Raw genomic sequence first — 20,338 nt, 5'->3', positions numbered from 1 at the left:
CCGCTCCAGCGCTGGCCAGAGACAACTGTCGCGAGCATTTGCATCTGTCGCCTCGCGACAATTCTGTCGTTTGGCGACAGAATCGGGGTTTTAAAACCCGTCTTCTTCTTCTTTCTCATTTCGTTGCTCTGCTGTTCATTGCTCGGTTTCGCTCCGAACTTTCAATTTGGTCGTTTCCTTACGACCAAATCTGCTCAAATCTTTTGGAAATTAAGGCTCTTCATCATTTTACTCAAACTTCTCTCATCTTGGAAAAGTTTCATACATCTATATTCGCGGTATTTCAAAAAAATCCGGGAATATTCTTGCTCGCTGGAATGTACCCGCATCTATATTTTGGACTATATGACTTTGCTAATCTTTTATTATCTTAGGGTTGACCTAAGGCTTAGTGTTTCTTGACTCATTGATTTGACATGACTTAACTTAAATCGTTTGACACATGTGTTAGACTCCACTCGATGTGATATGACACAACATGACTCAATGTACATGACTCGTGTGTAAAGTGCGACTCGAAAATGCAAAAAAGCAAAAAATTTCCGTCATTTTCGTGGAGGGTACCGACTTTCTCCCGAAAAAGAAAGACGTGAAAAAGAATCGAAGTGTTTGATGGTGCATGTTGAACGAGCTTAATCAAGTATATGCATTTGATGCTATCTCTCAAGGTGCAAGGATTAATTCCTCCTAAACTATCTTAGTTGACTCGATTATGAAAGTATTTAGGTAACTTAGGCACGGAGGCTAAGACTTCATACTTTGATGCAATGATGATTATGAGTGATGAGTGATGTTGATATGACAAAGCATGCTTCAACATTGTGCTGAGACTTCATGACAAAGGGTTCCTAATTGGAAGTCTATTTAGTCATGTATCTGTGATGTGTGTGAAAGTGACACTAAAGTTAGGCTGCAAAGGCTAAGTGTACTGTATGGAAAAGTATTATTTGATAAGAGTCAAATAATGATGACTCTTAGGCTAGGTAAGCTAATGACGTAAGGATCAAGCCCCCAAGTCTAGCTCTAAGTAAATAGGGATGAGCATTGGAAATCCCTTGATATGATCATGGTGTAAGTGTGTGAATGTGAAAATGAATGCATTTTTATTATGGCCGCACCTCAATGTGACGTTGCCTACGTATCCGTTAGGAATCAGGCCGAACGTAGCTCTAGCCGAACCTCACACAAGTGTGTGTATACCTCAAAAAGGTCTTTTTAAGGGTTGTAACGTTGTTAGGCTAAAGGTTAGAGAAGAAGGGGATAAAGGCTCAAGACCCTAAATAAGCCCCCAAGGTGTGCAACCTTGCTTTTGAATCTTTGTATTTTATTTTTTATGCTTGAGGTTTCTCATTTTTGAGCTTTTTTCTTTTTTTTTTTGCTCTATCTTTTTATTTTGCTTTTGAATTTTTTTATTTTTATAAGTGTGGGCAATCTCGATCATGCGGTCTATCACTCACTTGGCATTCATGTTTCTCAGGCACGGTACCGAGCACTTGATAAGAAACGCAATCTGAGACATGTTCTTATCAAAGATATTTTTATATCCAAGACATTGGAACACTTGCCCTTTTGTACACTTTTATTTATTTTTATATTTTTATTTTATCACTCAAGCTTTTGTATTTGGAAGTTGCATAAGTTACACACCATCCCATCCCAAAGTTAAGTAGATGTGGGTTGAAAAAAGAAAGGTCTATCGTTAGACGAGGCTCAAAGTGGTTTATCAAAAAAAGGATTATATATTTAAAGGGTGAAGATATGATATGGCTACAAGGGGTGCCTTAAATCATTGGTATACCTTGCGCTTAATTCGGCGAATTTTTTTTTTTTTTTTTTTTTTTTGACAATGTAATGCAATGATCATATGCAAGGAATGAAATGCTCATTTTATTAAAAGGGAAAAAAAGTAAATAAATAAAAAAAAAAACTATGTAATAAATCTAAGGTAGACAAAGGGTGCCTATGCTAGACTTATTGGGGAAAAGAATAAAAAAAGAAATAAAAAAAGATGTCACGAAATGTTGTCGTTGAAGCTCGCCTCTTGTCTTGTGCTTTATCATCACTCGGTCTCCTTGCCGACTGGAGGTATAGGAAGCTTGTTATTGTCGATCAAATATTGGATGGCCTCCTTTAGCTTCCAACAGCTCTCAGTAGTATGACCCCTACCTTGATGGTATTTACAATGTGCATCTGGATTCCAACTAGGCAATCTCTTTTCAGGTGCGGGATCTTGAATAGGTCCAATGGGAGTAATGAGCCCCTTAGTATGGAGTCGATCGAAGGCAACATCATAGCTCATCCCAATAGGAGTGAATTCTTTCCTTAATTCTTTCTTAGATTCTTGGTTATTCATGGCTAAGACTTCATTGAGGTCAAAGGTACTAACATTGTTACTAGAGTGGGTGTTTTCAGAAGAAGAAGGATTGCCGTTCTTCTTTCCTTTCCAGCCACTTTGATTACTATTGTTAGTAGCTTTTTGTTTTGTAAGGTCATCTTCAATCTCAATGCCTATGTCATAGACTGCCTTGAAAGTGTTCAAGTTGTGTTGATATCTCAAATGCTTCGAATACTTCTCTTGTAAATTTTTGATAAATAACCTCACAGCCTCTTTCTCAGTAGGGACTTCAATCATTTTTGCAGTAGTTTCCCTCCATTTATTAAAGAAGGAGGTGAAACTTTCATTTCTTTTTGTCTTAGCATCTCAAGCTGTCTATGGTCGGTTTCAATTTGTATATTGCATTTATACCTTTCAATGAAAGCACTTACAATAGATTCCCAACTAGAGGTCTTTTCTTTATCAAGTGAAAAGTACCACTGTTGACATACAGCTTATAAGGATAATGAAAATACATAATGAAATGCTTTTCTATCTATCCCCTTAATACTCATTACAGTTTCAAAAGCTCTTAAATGAAAATAAGGATTGTCCATAACCTTGAACTTAGGGATGTCATTGGGATTGAACTTTTGTGGGAGAAGGTCCTTATCCACCGAGACCCCTTGGGAGCTAATCTCTTGAAATCTAAAGTCGTTGGACAGTTTGCCCAAGCTTTCCTGGATTAGGTCCATTTGTTTTTGTTTTTCAGGATTACTTATTTGCAGTGATAAGTTTTGTAACATCTCAGCCAAGTTGGCTACCTGTCCCTTGACCTCATTAAGTTCTTCTTGACTAGCCATTGCCTTCTTAGCTTTCCTTTTCCTACCGATTGGTTTGTCAAAAAGTAAAACTTGAACAAAGGTGTTGTCCTTGATTAAACGCCCTTCTTTCCTTGACCAAGTACTGTAGAAAGGGAAATTAAGGATAAGTTTTATACCAATTATTTTGACTCAAGCTTTATTCAACATGCAATAGATGGGAAAAGATTATGGAAGAGTGAGAGGTATGATATTCACGGGGAAAGAATAATGGAGATGGAGAAACATGGAAGAATTAAGAATAGAATGGACCCCCAACTCAAATGACGGAAGAACGACTCATGCATGGACCTAAGACATGGTCACGGTGACATATACAAAGTGTGTGCTAAGACTAGTGAGTTTAGGTGACATGTTAAGACTTGTGTCATGACCATGTGGCTAGACTATGTGACTAGACTTAAGCAAAGACTAAATTAAGACTTCACGTACGTGCATTAAACTGGACAGGCTGTGGTATTTTAGTCATACCTTTTAATCTGTGATTCTGATTGGGACCAAACCAACGCCAAATTAAAGATAAAACTCGGGGCTACAGATCCATAGGTTGTACAACTCGTGGTTCTTCTTAGAACTCCGTCTATGATCAAAACAAGTTGACGCATGTGCAGTATACGGGAATAAAAATCCGGGTTGACTTAAAGGAACTATGACTCGACTTTAGGCTTGTTTATTAGTTCAAATTAATTAATTAATTAATTAATTAAACAAAGTCTTTGACTCTTAGTGTATGACCATTGGACTTTTAAGTGCCTAGACTCAATTAAAGACTTAAACGTGGTTTGAACCATTAATAAATCGATAAACTGATTAGCAGACTGTTAATTAGACTCGTCGTGATGACTCGAGCAAGAAAACTGGACTGTCGCTAAAACGACAGAACTGTCGCCACGGTTTAGAGTCTGTCGCCAGACGACAAAATTGTCGCCGGGCGACAGACACTAGACTGCAGCGCCACAGTCCAAATTCCTGTGCCATTGCTAGAACATTAATCTGGACTGTTTCCAGTAATTTTACTCTAAATGGACATGCCTAAAGTCATGCTAAGTCGAATTGATTAATTTATTAACCTTTAATTAATTCAAAATTAATTAATTAATTAGACAAAGTCCTTTAGGCATTAGTCAATTTATTTAGTCTTTAACACAAGTCAAACAAACGGTTAACACATATATAATAAATACAAACAAAGGGCACAAGTAGTTCACATAGTCACAAGATGAGTTTGCAACCTAACCATGGCTCTAGTTCTCTAAAGGTCGAGGATATGGGTTAAGTCAAAAAGGTCCATGGTTAAGAATCCATATGCATTGCACACAAGCCTACCGGGAGGGTTGGAGCGAATGGACAAGATTCCGCGAGTGCGTGATGAAATCAAACTCGACCCCATGGTTTGGTGGATTCACAAACATTACACGTACCCAAATCTGAACTTTGCACAAGATAGTGGAATATTCCATTGGGCAGGTGAAGCAGGAACCCCTAGAGGGTTATTTCCATATGTAGAACACATATGGGTTCAGAAAAGTGAGAAAATGACTCAATCAATAAGCAAAATCGAGCCAACAACACTAGAAATGGTCAAAGCAAGAAGGCAGACCCCTGGCTCGGTATTGGAAGAACTTGGCGCCAGACTACAGGGACTGTCACCGCAAAAAAGCCTCTGTCGCCAAGCGACAGAACTGTCGCCAGGCGACAGAAACTTTTTACGGGCGACAGGCCCTGTTTTCTAGACGCTAGTTCCTACATGCCTTGGCAAGTTTCTGTGTTCTTCGAATTTTCCAGATTTCGCATCATCTTTTCGATTCTAGTCATGAAAGATATTTCTCAAATTTCCTACGTGTAAAATTCCTATGGATTGACTCATGGGGTGCTCCCATGAGGACCTTTTAATGCATATGACAATAATGTTAATCAAATCACGCACATGAAATACTTAGAATTTTTCGAGTCTCATCCGTTCATTCTAAATAATTGCCAAAATTAAATAAATTTCAGAAAAATAAATAGAAATCCTCCCCAGTGGAGTCGCCAAAAACTGTAGGGAATATTTCAAGCATTAAGACCCCAAACTTGAACCCCACTGTGATCATACACTAAAGTACGGTGGCGTTCCAAAGGGAAAGAAAAAGAGCAAAAAAAGTCGCCAACAAGTTTTAGGAACTTGTAAACCCAAAAGACAATCCAAAAGGACCATCAACTACTCCATAAGGTCTTGAACCAAACAGGGTCCGGGGATGAGGGTACGAATCCAATCTACAAAAGAAAGGACCCGCCCTATAAAATAGGCCTCTACTTTGTTCTGCTCGTATTCATGTGCGCTTTTCGAATAACATACAAACATTATATTAAACCTACCCTGTTTAATCTATGTTGGTTGAAATTAATGCACAAATAAAATCTATTATTGGCGATCACTTGAGTTAAAATCACATTAGCCTAAACCAAATTATTAATTATCTTATTAAGCGTGATTTCAAGTAACAATCATAAAAGGTGTGATCAAGCAATAACAATATAATAAAACAAGCAACATAATAAATAAATCAAAAACAATAATGATAACGATGATAATAACATGATAAGGCATAATAAAGCTCAATAATAATAGCAAGATCCTAGGCATGATACTAACAAGATTAATAACAAACCCTAGCATGTCACTAAACAATAAAGATCAAAGCTTTAAACCTAACATGGTACTAACATGCTAACATGATATTAGAAAAGATTAAAGGCACCCTAAACATGATACTAGAAAGCATAAAATAACATCCTAACATGATACTAGGAATCATAAAACAATAATAAGCATGCTTTCTACATTGTTAATAAAATAGGGAGTAAGCTAATCTACTTACTTTGAAGCCTCGTACCTCTATCTAATAACAAAATACACAAGTTAGTAAACTTCAATGAAAATAATAAAGAATAATTAAAGAATCAAATTGAAATCAAGTTAAATAAAGTTTTGACTAGATTTGGACCAAACCCTCAGAAAATATTAAACCTTGCACGTCTAGGGCGAACGCAACTTCGAACTTGGCTAAGAGACTCTAAGTCTTGTGAATGCGGAATATTGTGTTTAAAAAGGTTGGTTTAGAAAGAGAGAGAAAGAATAATAAGCTATATTGCATAGAGAGAAAATAGAGAGAATTAATAGTGAGAATTGATTGATAGAATAGATGAGAGATCATGAGAGATCATGAATAAAAACGGAGGTTTGAGACCCTATTTATAAGGAAAAAGTCCGAAAAATCATAGAATTTGATAAGGAATAAAACTCCAATCTGTCGCTAACAAACCGACCTTGTCGCCAGGAATTTATCCGACAGAGTCTGTCGCGAGGCGACAAGCCTGTCGTTTGGCGACAGAGACAGTTTTTGCGGATTTTGTTTTTATCATATCTTTTGATCTAGAAGTCCAAATAAGTCATATAACATGTAGTTGGAAATCTCTTGAAGTCTACTTTCTAATGCAATTAGAATCAGATTAAAATCTTTTGTAGATAAAAAGATATGGACGAAATAGTGAAAGGGTGTCAGTTTTGGATAGAGTTTCGTATATCTTTAATATCTTTTTCGTTATAGCTCGGATTTATTATTATAATATATCATTGGAAAGGTAATTTCAAGATATATCCAACCATATAAAATTTGGATAAAAAATATGAGGCACGAAAATAATATCTGACTATCTTTGAACATCTTTAAATCCGAATAGAATTAGGAAAGTTTTAAAAAAGGAAAGTTTATATTCAAATCAAATTCCATATTCTTATCTTTTCAAAAAAGGATAATTAAGATATTTTAGAAACTTATAGAAGATTCTAATCAATCCTAATTAGTTTAGGAATAGGATTAAACCTTTGGACCCTCCTCATGATCATTGGGTCGTAGGTAAAATCTGGTTTGGGCCCAGTTTAGTATTTTGGCCATAACTTCCTCATTATTCATCGGAATTGGGGTTATAATATATCGTTGGAAAGGTCTTTTCAATCCCCATCCAACTACACCATTATTGGACCCTTATCATGGACCAAAATAAACTGAAATGGACGTTTTTATAAAATAGAGTGGGTTTTCGAAAACAGAAAGAAGGATTTTAATAAAAACTAACCGCATCACTTGACTTACAACACTTTCACCTTATTCGATTATGGCTCGACGCAAAAGGTATTCATCACTGGGTTTGGTTTTGGGGAGACACAATTTGGTGTCTACACCTTGTGTCCATGCATATTCATGTATCATGGACAAAAGGGAAAATTTAGAATATTATGTGGAGAGTGCATATCATGTGGACTCCTATATGTTGGCATATAAGTATGAAATATCACCAATGCCTGGGCCACACTGTTGGGAGAAGGTCAAACTTAGATCACCTCAGCCACTAGCCATCAAAATCCAGCCTAGAAGGCCTAAATCTAAGAAAAGAAAGTTAGAGAAGGGAGAAGAGGGTGACAAGAGCCAACAAGAGTAGTAACCTGAACTTGTCAGAAGAAGAAGCACATGTAGAAACTGTGGTCAACTAGGACACTATGAAAAAACCCTATTGTAACAGTTGTTGTATCTTCACAAAAAAAAAGAAGGAGGGAGACCCCATTTGCACACTAATTGGGTGAAAGATCAGAGAAGGAAGAGAGAAGAAAGAGCATTGAAGAAGGTACATTACTGAATTTAAAGCATGAGGTTTGTGCATATTTGAAGTCTAATCTGGACCTAACTAATGTTTTTTTTCTTTACATAGTGCACTTGGCGGTACTCCTGGCCCTAACAGTATTGCAAACAAAAAGTTCCCATAGAAACTTCACAAGAAGCAGCAGGAGGATCAGAAGCAGCAGCAAGAGACACTTACCCAACCAAGCTAAACATCAACCACAACTGCTACTACACCTAAATCTAGAGCACTAAGAGCCAAGTTGCAAGCTATTAGGAAGAAAGTCTTAGCTTAGATCCATAGACATTAGCTATATTTTGTGAAGGATGTATTATGTGGCAAACTAAGTTTTACAAGCTGAAACCACTTTTGTTTTGGAATTCACTCTATCTGGATGTAACTAAATAGCACTTGACATTAATTTGACTTGTCCTTGTTATGAACTTGAAAGTGGTATTGCTACCAATCAAATATTGCATTGCAATTTTTGTAAAATTGCTAAATTTGTTCTAATATGATGAATTATCATAATAAATACACATGAAAATTACTACCAAAACTACTTATTTATTGCAGTTAAAAATACTGAGTACAACATTACAATGACCATGATTAAGTTCTTAAATCACTCCACCTCCCTTAAACTAGTTTATTCAATAAAACACGACCTAAAACTAAGAAAATAGAACACAAAACAACTACAACAACCATAAGCTTGCTGTCAGAATTGTCATTGCTGCTTATCATCTTCTTACTGTCACCACTAAGAGCCTTGCATTTCAGTTTCAATGTGTCAATTCAACCTCATTTAGAAGACATCTTCTTTGGCCAGTCAAGTTATCCACCTCCCTTTTCAATGAGTTCACTTCAGCTTTCATCAACGTCTTGTCAAGAATAAGTTGGTTGATCACATCTCTCTGCCACTCACTTCCATCATCTTTTTCAACCCACTCAAAACACTTGCAACCCCTAGTTTCAGTGTTAGGGTCATAGAATTTACAAGGCCTAAATTTTCTCCCTAAGTTGTCCCTGGTCTAGGAAGTCAACTTACAAGAGGCAATCCACAGTTGCATTTCTTCTGGTTTGTGGGAGAGGAGTTATTCCAGGACATCTTCCAACCTACAATTAACATAAAACATGTCAATTCAACCAACCACTTCCATTGAAAAAGCTATTATACACATTTAACTCAACAACACCTATAGTCACTGTGGTGGTTGCCCTCCAAAATGAGGATAACCAGGGGTTGGCCATGTCCTATTTTGTTTCTCTGATCTTTCACCGAATCAGTGTCCTGTACTCCAAGATGCAATCAGCCAAGTAACTAGGGCCATCTGTGCTCCCAACATGTATGGTATACATGTCCTTATTAGGTAACCTTCTAATCATCTTAAACACATCACCATAATCTTCTAAAGTCCTATGCTTCCGCTTATAAATATACTAAAATGTAGGGTGTAAGAGATCAAAAAATCCTTCTACAGGATCTTCCAGTTCACGAAGTTGATCTTTAAATTCTATAGATGTATCCAACAAGTTACTTTTGCCTACTTCATATTCAAGGTAAACAACAAAACTCAAATACTTAAATCTGAAAACCAACTTATTCTCCTCCATTTATTCAAGACAAATTCAAAAAACAAAAAAAAGTAAAAAAATAGAAAATAAAAAAAATAAAATAAGGAAGTTAACTTACAACTTAATCCAACAATCACGCATTCAAAACATTCATTACCAAGAATTAAACTACCTAAAGGTGTCAACTCATGCATAACAACTATCAATCATAACAATACAGTATATACATAAACAATTGATCATCAAAATTTAACAATATTGACTTGAATTAACACAAATTTCATAACAAAACCCCAATTCAGTTACAACAGGAACCCTAATTTTTAAAAGTGCCCAATTCAATTTCCCCAAGAACTCTAATTGTTACATATACCCATTTACCCTAATTTGTTGGCAAAGAACCCTAAATTACAAACAATTGGAATCATACCTTTGTTATGAATTAAGTGTCTGCAATTGCGAGGATATATTCTTCAAACAATAAGTGGCGAAATCTGAGAAATTTTGGTGGAATTCGGGGAAGAAATTGTGAATTGAAGTTCTAGGATGTTTTAAAGAGAAAACTCTAGGGGGGGGGGGGGGGGAGAGCATTATAAAGGGTAAAAGTAGCTGTTACGTGCTGCCCTCAAACAGAAAATCCATCGGATTTTCAAAAAAGGTAGTAATCTGAACATTTTTTTAATTTAAGAGGTTGTAAAATAAATAAATAAAATTTAATTTCAAAACAAATCTCCTATTTGGGTGGTAATTTACAAATTTTCCTAATATAAATTAGGTTAAATATTTATCATCATGGTGCAACGCACGGGTACTAATCTAGTTAAATATACATTAGAAAATACTTCCTCCCGTTTATTTTTAGCTGACAAGTTTCTTTAGTCACGTTGCCAATGCACAAATTCAATTGTTAATATCTTTGATTACCGATTATCAAAAATTATAAAAAATTGATATTTTGAAAATACACATTGTGAATAATCTAACAAGACCCTACATGACTATATTTTTCATTACGTATAAATCATAAAATATGGTCAAAAGAAAGTGTGTGAATAGTGCTAAAGTCAAACGTGTCGACTAAAAAAAGGAGGTAGTATCTACTAATGACAAAAATTGACTACCTTTTGACGAGGGGAAAAACTAGGTTGTTGACTAATCCACTCTAAGCCAAACAAAATTTATAAACACTTAACGAACCTAAATACAAGTATAGAGGTAAGTCAAGGGTCGAACCCAAAGGAACGGTTATGCTCAAGTGCTTTCGATTGGGCGCCTAAGCTAGGTCGAAATCAAAGGTGAAGAGGTAATGCTACCAACTAACAAAACAAACAACCAAACAAATAAAACACTAGGGAATGAGGATCAACAAGTAATCATGACAATTGCAACAACTTGGGAAGAACATGCTAATCAAAGGTTGTGAAGACTAATGATAAGAGCTATCAATTGGAATCAAAGAGCTATCTTCTAATTGTTAAGCTAGATGTCTATACGAATAACAAACTAGAAGAATCACAATCCAAACCAATCGATAATTGCAATTCCTAAATGAATTGGTCATATCAATAGAAATCACAATGCAATCAAGCATAATTCTCAAGGCCTAATCAAATTACACACATGCAAACTTTCATTAATCACTTTAATCTCAACAATCAATCAACACAATTCCCAAATTAATCACAATCAATCAATCATACAAGTTTCACCCAATCCCTAGCTAAACAACTACTCAAGAATCATCATCTATCAACAAACAACTAAAGAAATCAAGAATCAACAAAATATGAAGAACAATTAAACTAATCAAGATCAAACATCAAAATCAATCAAACATGAAATTAAACAAAGCAATAAGATGAGATAGAGTTAGAAATGCTCATTGATAATAGAAAAGATCTTCAACACAATTGTCACCCTTGTATCATCAATCTCTCAAATCACCATTGAAATCTCTCACTTTCTCTCTCTAAATCTACTCCTAAACTAACCCTAAAACTGGAGAGAGAAACTCTCTACTAAGCTAAAATTATGATCAAAATTATGTCTAAAACTTCTTACAAAAATCGGGATTAAAATAGATATTTATCAAACGCGCAAAACGAAATCGAGCGAAACCGGAAACCCACACTTGTGCTCCCTCACACAGGGCTTGCGCGCCCACGCAAGGGTGGTACGCGCCCGCGTAAGTGGGCTGCACGTCCGTGCGCGTGGGCAGCGCGCCCGCGCTTTTCTCGGTTCTTTTCGACTTCTTCGATGCTGAATGCGTTCGCAAAAGAGTCTTCGAGTGCACGCAGTATGATGATGATAGACTCTAAGCATGGAAGATTCAAATAGATTTGGCAGTGGGTTCGACACCACATCTTTATGAGAACACGGCTTGAGAACGTAAGAGCTAGAACTTGGAGCATCCACTTCCTTGCATCTTAAGCTTTCCCAATGCTATAAGCTTACTCCAAAAGCATCTTCCAACTTAGAAAACCACCAATATCGAGACCCGAACCTCGTACAATACCTACAACCACGAAAAGAAGAGAAATAAAGGAGAAAACACAAGAAAAACCATAAAAGCACAAAACAAGAGAGAAAAGGGGAAATAAAGAGAAAATGCATAAAACTAAGTATTTATTAGGAAAGAAAGCTATGAAAAGAAAGTAAAAACAACCTAAATACTCATCAAATGAGTGCCATAAATGGCACTCATCACCTTCTATTAGTTACTTAAGATAAATGCAGCGTTGTCAATTTTGGCCAAATAGCAAACTAAATTTAAGGTCATGATTAGTTCACCTTATTTTTGTTTATCTGAACTTATCTGATCTGCTTTGCTTTATTCTTATCTGGTCCGATCTGGTCTGATCCGATCTGATCTTATTGTCTTATTTGATCAAACTTTGACTTGTACAATAATTTGTAAGGAAAAAATATATTTAGTTGGATCTTGTTAGATTCGTAATAATGTGTATTTTATTAATATGAAATTTTCATTTTTTTTTCATTACGAAATTAAAGATATTTAGCATTAAAAAATTACACGTAAAACGATGATAAGATTTGAACTAAATTTTGCTGATCTGATTTGGTCTAAACTTATTCTTTCAGAAATAAATAAAAATAAGTTAAACTAAACAAGGCCTTACAGTGACAACACTCAAGGAGTTACGAACTATGAAGAGTCACTATAACCCTAATTACAATTAGCCAAGTTTGTTCCTGAGGGTTGTGTAGTCGTGTGGATACTCCCTCTTTTGTTTAAATTGCAACACTATTATCTCAAATTATCAATTTTTAGGTGGAATAATAAACTACTAGCCCACTATTACTATACTATTTCGATATGAAGTACGAGTACATATTAAAGGATAAAATTTCTGTATTTATTTTGGCTGATCTTTTTCAAAAAGTTCTAATTATCGATTAACTCAAAGCGAGATCTTAACTTAGAGGAAGTACTAATATAGGTTTGTTATGCATTTGCAAATACATAACAAATACTAAAATGTTGAAAAGTGCATGGAGTGAGAGAAAGGAGGAGAGAGATAGGTAAGTAGGACCTCTTTTAAATGTACCACCGAACCTTATAAAATACTATTGACTTTTTAGTGATACTATTTCTATACGTAGTTAGTACCACTAAATAAATATATAGTACCACTACATACATACATAGTGCCACTAAATATTCAATGGTACTATTGGATCATCCTGTGATGCTATTGATCACTCAATGATACTACTCTAAATTTAGAAATGCATTTACGTAAAATGACCTCAAACTCGTTATGCATTTACTCATACCTCAATAACCTCCCTTTGGAAGGCCTCCTTAATTTAAGGGATGTCCTTCGAAACAGATTAAAACATATTTTTAACCGATTCGATCGCTTAATAATGCCACATGTCCCCTTTTTGTTAGGCGTAGTTTAAAAAAAAAAAAAATCCACCACTCTAAACACCCACCCCCTCGGTTTAGATCTTGTTCACTCTTCATCTTAAAACAAAAATATTTAGTAAGATGAATCACTAAATATTCAACACGTGGCAATTTAAGCCTATCTACCCAATCATAATAAGGTATGGACAATTTTAAGAAAGATCCTCAATGCCATTAGTTATGAGATACTCCTTCTGTCCCATAATACATGACACAGTCAAACATTGCACACATATCAATGTACTAGTTTGACTTTATTTTTATATAATTAAATATTAATGAAAATTATTTAAAAATTAAAAAAAATTTATTGAAACCTATCTGATAACATATTTTATGATAAAATTTATTTGGGTTTTTCTACATTATAACCCTCTAACTTTCCGTTTTCTACGATGTGCCCCCCATTTTTTAGAAATCTACATTACAACCCCAAAATACATTTACTTTCTATACGGTAACCTTGTCGTTATCCCGCCATTAACAAATTCTGTTAGTGGGACCCACTCTCCACTTAATAATTATTTATTATCGATTTGCGAGTTAAAAATTGTTCTGTTAAAGGTTTCGGGGGCTATTTTAGACCTTAGGGGTCCAAATTGAGCTCAGATTTAGCAAAAAAATAACATAAATACCTCGTTTTGCGTATTAAATACGTAAACACGCAAATCGAGATATTTTTAAATACGCAAAACGAGGTATTTATGTTATTTTTTTGCTAAATCTGAGCTCAATTTGGATCTTTTAAGGCCAAAGTAGCCCCAAAACCTTTAACAGAACTATTTTCAATATGCAAATCGATAAAAAATTATTATTAAGTAGTGAGTGGGCCCCACTAACGGAATTTGTTAACGGCAAGGTTACCGTATAGACACTGACTGTATTTTGGGGTTACAATGTGGATTTGTCAAAAAGGGGGGCACATCGTAGAAAACGGAAAGTTACAGGGTTATAATGTAGAAAAACCCAATTTATTTTTATAATGTTACTAAAAAATTATGGTCAAACCTAATATGTGAATAGTGAAAAAAGGTCTAACGTGTCATTTATTGTATGATGGAGGGAATATTTGAGATCTTTTAAAATAATAATGTCCATAATTAAGACTGATATTGTCGATTTTACCTTTTATTAATGAAAAACAAATTTTGCATTCGGACACTTCGTATGGAGTAACATATTCAATCAACTCAACCACTTAAAACTTAACGCATTTTTTTTAAAGGAAAAAAAAAAAAAAAAATTTACTCAAATGGAGTAATTCAGAAGGACATGAATATGGCAGCCCCACCTCTTGATAGGGGATAGGCTGATAGCAATACGAAACGAATTACGGTGTAGATAGCTTTCGTGCAATAATGATGCAATTGCCATTTCCCAAAACCCTCAAAATTAAAAGGACCATCTTTTTCAACACTCGCTCTCAAACTTATACGAATTGATGTATCTTATTGCATTGCCTCTTCAATCAACTAAACATGGCTTCCTCCTACCATCACCACATTCTCATTTTCTCTCTTCTGCTCATCCACTACACCTCCACCACCACCACCTCCTCGGCCGCCTCCTATCGTCCCAAATCATTTGCCCTCTTAGTCTCAAGGGACCCGTCCACCCTCCAACTCACAACCAAACTCATCCAAAGAACACCTCCAGTAACCGCACCCTTAACACTCGACCTTGGTACTCCATTCCTATGGGTTAGCTGCGGGAAACGCTACGTCTCCTCAACGTACCGCCCTGTTTCCTGTGGCTCTCCTCAATGCACTCTCGCCAACGCGAAAATTTGTAAGACTAACAACACATGCAGTACCTCCTCCCTCAACCCTGTTACAAACATCTCCCCGCCCTCAGGCGGCGAGCTAGCTACCGATGTGATCCGTATCAACTCGATAAACGGATCGAACATGGGTAAACCAGTGACAATACCCAACTTTCTCTTTGTTTGCGCACCCATGTCATTGTTACAAGGCCTAGCAAAAGGAGTGTCCGGAGTTGCTGGTCTTGGAAGGACTAACGTGTCCCTCCCTTCTCAACTCGGCTCCACTTTCGGTTTCTCTCGAAAATTCGCTCTGTCTATCGTCATTCCATTCGGTAGACGGTGCACTTATATTCGAGGACGGACCTTACAACTTTGCCTCCGATATAGACGTCGAAGTAACCCTACCTTCGTACACTCCTCTAGTCCGAAACCCGGTCCGACCCTCCGAGTATTACATCGGAGTTTCGGCACTCAGAATATCACAAGCAGACGTACCAATTAACAAGTCCGTCCTTTCTATAGATAGCAAAGGAAACGGTGGAACAATGCTAAGTGTTATTCATCCTTAACACTATTATGGAAACGTCTATTTACAAGGCTTTGATAACCGAATTTGATAACATACTCAAGACAAACTATAAGTCTAAAAGAGTTGCTCCGGTAGCACCATTCGAGGCGTGCTACGATCCTTACACGTTACCATACACGAGAGTCGGGCCTTCTGTACCAGACATCAACCTAGTGTTGCCGAATAGGGTGGTTTGGCGGATGCAAGCGACGAACTCCCTAGTGTACAGCACCTTGAGTCCAAATCAGAGCGCGTATTGTCTTGGTTTTGTTGACGGTGGAAGTAATTCAAGGGCATCGATTGTTATAGGAGCGTATCAATTGGAAGATGTTTTGGTGCAATTTGATTTAGCTAAGTCAAGGCTTGGGTTTACTACTTCTGTGGTTCCTGATTGAATTAGATGCTTCAGGTTTAAATTTAATTCCGTAATATGAACATTGTAAAAGTCAAAATGGACAATAACGGTGATCACTTGATCAATAAATAATTAGCCACTTATAGTGACTACTACTAGTAACGTAGTACATATTCGTACTAGTCGTTATGTTTATCCGAATATGTAGTAATCAATTCACATGGTATGTAGGGAAGTTGGCAATAAGTATTATTGCACGGATGATTCCTCAACTAACTATAATAAAAGGCTATCTTATCCTTTATGTGCTTGTTGTTATAGAGTGTACCCAACTATCGAATTGAATGTATTCCTCCATATAGGTATGTTAGTATGTCACAAATCCGGCGAATAATTATGGATGGTAAAAAAGAAAAGGAAAGAAAAGATTTTGTTATACTCTACTCCCGATTCTTGTAAGCTCTACATGATTACTATAATAAATACTCCCTCCGTTCTTGAAAATTCGACCACATTACATTCGCGCAGTTTCCAATAAACATCTTTGACCATGAATATGTTCGGCTATGTATAAGTGAAATTATAAAAAATTAATGTTTGAAAAATTTAGGATATTTTGATTTTTACCACCTTCCAATAACGACTTTGTCGAATTTACCACCTCCATAAAAAAAAAGATTTACTTTACCACCACCAAAATTTCCAAAAAATCGATTTTACCACCAACTAACGGATTCCATCCATGAATCCGTTAGTAGGGCCCACATTTTGAACGTTTCTTCTTCATCTTCCCCGATCTTCCATGTCAACCACCCAGCAACGAAATCAACTACCTCGGTTGGTCGGAATTTCGTGTGGGTTTCGCGTCTGGGTGGTGGTGGTTTCGGGTCGCGGTGGTTTCGCATCTGGGTTTGGATGGTGGTGGGGTTGGTCGTAGCTGTTAGGTGGTGGCTAGGGGAAGGGAGGGGCTGGTCGTAAACGGGCAGGGGAAGGGAGGGGTTGGTCGTAAACGGGCAGGGGAAGGGAGGGGCTGGTCGGAAACGGGGAGGGAGAAGGATGGGGTGGTCCGAATCGGGGAGGGAGAGGGAAGGGCTGGTCGGAAACGGGGAGGGAGAGGGAGGGGGTGGTCGGAATCGGGGAGGGAGAGGGAGGGGGTGGTCCGAATCGGGGAAGGAGAGGGAAGGGCTGGTCGGAATCGGGGAGGGAGAGGGATGGGGTGGTCCGAATCGGGGAGGGAGAGGGAAGGGTGGTCGGAATCGGGGAGGGAGAGGGAAGGGGTGGTCGGAATCGGGGAAGGAGAGGGATGGGGTGGTCCGAATCGGGGAGGGAGAGGGAAGGGCTGGTCGGAAACGGGGAGGGAGAAGGAGGGGGTGGTCGGAATCGGAGATGGTGGCCGGAATTGGGTAGGGGAGGTGGGGCTGCCGGAATTGGGTAAGGGAGGTGGGGCTGCCGGATTTAATTTTTTTTTATTTTTAATTTTTTTTTGTTTTTAATTTTTTTTTTGTTTTTTTTTTAATTTTTTTTAAAACTTACCCAATAATATAGCGACACGTGTGCAAAGTAGGCCCCACTAAAGGATTTATGGACGGAATCCGTTAGTTGGAGGTGATTGGTGGTAAAACTGATGTTTTATTTTTTTATGAGGTGGTAAAGTAAATCTTTTTTTATGGAGGTGGTAAATTCGACAAAGTCGTTATTGGAAGGTGGTAAAAATCAAAATATCCAAAAATTTATAATAAGAGAAATCTAATAATATCCCATATGTTAATTTATTTATATTGTATAAGTCATCAAATGTGGCCAAAATTATTTCATTTTGATCACATGAATCATAAGTGAGCCGAACTTTCAGAAATGGAGATAGTATGTGATTAAAGAAACTTTTGTAAGGAAAAAAAAAGGTGATGTAATAGATTTAGATAGCTAGGATGAAGTGAGATAAAAGCATGAATAAGTATGTTAATGTAAAGCTTAATAGTATGCATGCACTTCTCATCCTTACCTTTTTAACAATTCTTCACAAATAATTCGATTATTTTCTTTGAAAATTTATTTTAATTTTAAGATAAGGAGAAGCATCCGTTAAGTCGAAATCTCTCACATATCAACCTAATTCTAATTATTAAGCAAGATATCTTAGGGATGTTTGGTTCACAGAATTTAAGTATGAGGTATAGGTTTACAATGGTTTAGACACATACCTTACTTATGTTTGTTTGATGATTTTAACAATTTCAAATCTTAACCTCAAACTCTCAAGATATGGGGTTTATTAAACTAGAGAGAGTTGGACTTGTCTCATGCGCATACTTTTACAAATAAAAGAAAAAATTTTAAAAAAACTTTATTCCATATTCATACTTACCAAACATATGATATTAAGAACGCAAACTATTGGGTGCGTCCACCCGCACCCAACAGTTTGTGCGTCCCAACTACTTTGTCTTTTCTATATCTCTCCTTCTTTCTCTTTCCTTCTATTTGCTGCTCCTCATCAATTTGCTATTGAATCAAATTGTTTGGACTCCAATTTCACTTCAATTTGGACTTCAATTTCGACAAAAATCAGATTCAAGATTATCAGACCATGCCTCACAGATCTTAATCGATTGAACAAAGGCGAATTGTTAGGGTTCTTCAATCTTTAATGGTGCAGGCCATGATTTGCAGAGGAGGTTGCAGGGTTCTTCAATCTTCACCTCTTCAATCACGGCTGTTGTGGACGGTGGTTGTGACTGATTGGTGGTGGTTATCTGCTGGCGGAGTTCGTTGGTTGATGGTGGCATGAGGTTAGGGTCGTGGGTTAGGGTGCTGGCAACTTGGGTGGTGGGTAGTTGGGTGTGGCGTGAGGTTAAGGTGCGGCGGTGGTTCGGTGTTTGGTGGTTCGGTGTTCAGTGGTTCGGTGTTTGGTGTTTGATGGCTGGGGTGGTGTGAATTTGTGGGTTCTTTAAGAAAGAAAGAGAAGAAGAGGGGAAAAGAGGATAGAGAAAAAGAAATGATTTTGGCCTTTTGGGTATGTTATTAATATTAGCTAATAAAAGATCTATATTAGCCATTAGAATGAACATATCAGCCAATTAATGTCTTATATCAGTCAACATTAGGGACATATAAGACATTAGGAAAAACGTATCAACCAACAAAAGATACATATACGCCAACAAAAGGAGCATATCAGCCAACAAAAGATACATATAAGCCAACAAGATGAGTATATCAGCCAACAAAAGATACATATAAGTCACCAAGAGGAGTATATCAGCTAACAAAAGATACATATAAGCCAACAGAAGGAACATATCAGCCAACAAATAAAGCGTATTAGCCAACAAATGCAACAGGTAAGCTAACAAAATAAACATATTAGCTAACAAAATGAAATATATAAGCCAACAATTAAAATATACATATCAGCTAATAGAATAAATATATCAGCCAACTAAAAAAACATATAAGCCAAATTATGTCTAAGCCAACAAAAGAAAAAAAATATATCAGCCAACAAAAAGAATATTATATTACCCAACTCAAAAACCATATCAGCCAACAAATGAAACATATCAGCCAACACATGAAACATATAAGCCAACGAGTAAAATATATTAGCTAAGCCTCCCTCACCAAACAGTTTGTGTGTCCGTACGGAAGCAATACCTTCTCTATTAAGAATTAGGCTCCAAACCTATACCACTACTGTTTTATTCCTAACTCCAACCCCGTATCAATATGTAAACTAAACGCCCCTTAAAAGTTGGGAAGGGAATCCTTACGAGGCTTATGCAAGCTATGGATGTTTCTGTACACTCTATCTATGATTTTACTTTAACTATTCAGTTCGATCTTTTATAAATGATGCACTTGTCTTAATTGATACTACACCAAAAACTAGATTAGAGATCGTAAAATATAGAACAGTTATCAAAGGTAGGCGTTCTCTTGAAGAATATAGAACGCATTTACATTAAAGGCGTCCTGTATGTTAATACACATGGAACGGTTAGCATAGTTAACCGTTCTCTATTTCTAAAAAGGAAAAATATGCCTTTTCAATATAGAACGCTCCTCACGCAACCGTTCCATTTTCCTCCATATTTTATCATTACCCGTATTTAAAAAAAAGTACAAGTATAAACCCTAACAACACTCCTCTATTTCGAGTTTTTCAAACTCAACCGCCGCCCATGTTTTCTCTCTCATCCTCTTGTTAAAAAATTTCCTCTCTCTCTTCCTTCCACAGATCTAGTTATAGTTGGCTCAAACTTCTTCCCGCATACCAAATTCTCAAAT

The 20,338-nt window shown here is 36.7% G+C and overlaps 1 pseudogene; it reads left to right on the top strand.

The window, feature by feature from the left end:
• The first annotated feature begins 14,844 nt into the window (after nucleotides 1–14,844).
• Nucleotides 14,845–16,428, top strand: LOC145582010 (putative aspartic proteinase GIP2 pseudogene; annotated as a pseudogene).
• The last annotated feature ends 3,910 nt before the right edge of the window (nucleotides 16,429–20,338 follow it).

The sequence above is a fragment of the Chenopodium album genome, chromosome 15, assembly GCF_948465745.1.
Source record: "Chenopodium album chromosome 15, dcCheAlbu1.1, whole genome shotgun sequence".
Lineage (NCBI taxonomy): Eukaryota > Viridiplantae > Streptophyta > Magnoliopsida > Caryophyllales > Amaranthaceae > Chenopodium > Chenopodium album.
Note: the sequence above shows the minus strand (reverse complement) of the source record. Positions and strands in the feature narration are given on the sequence as shown.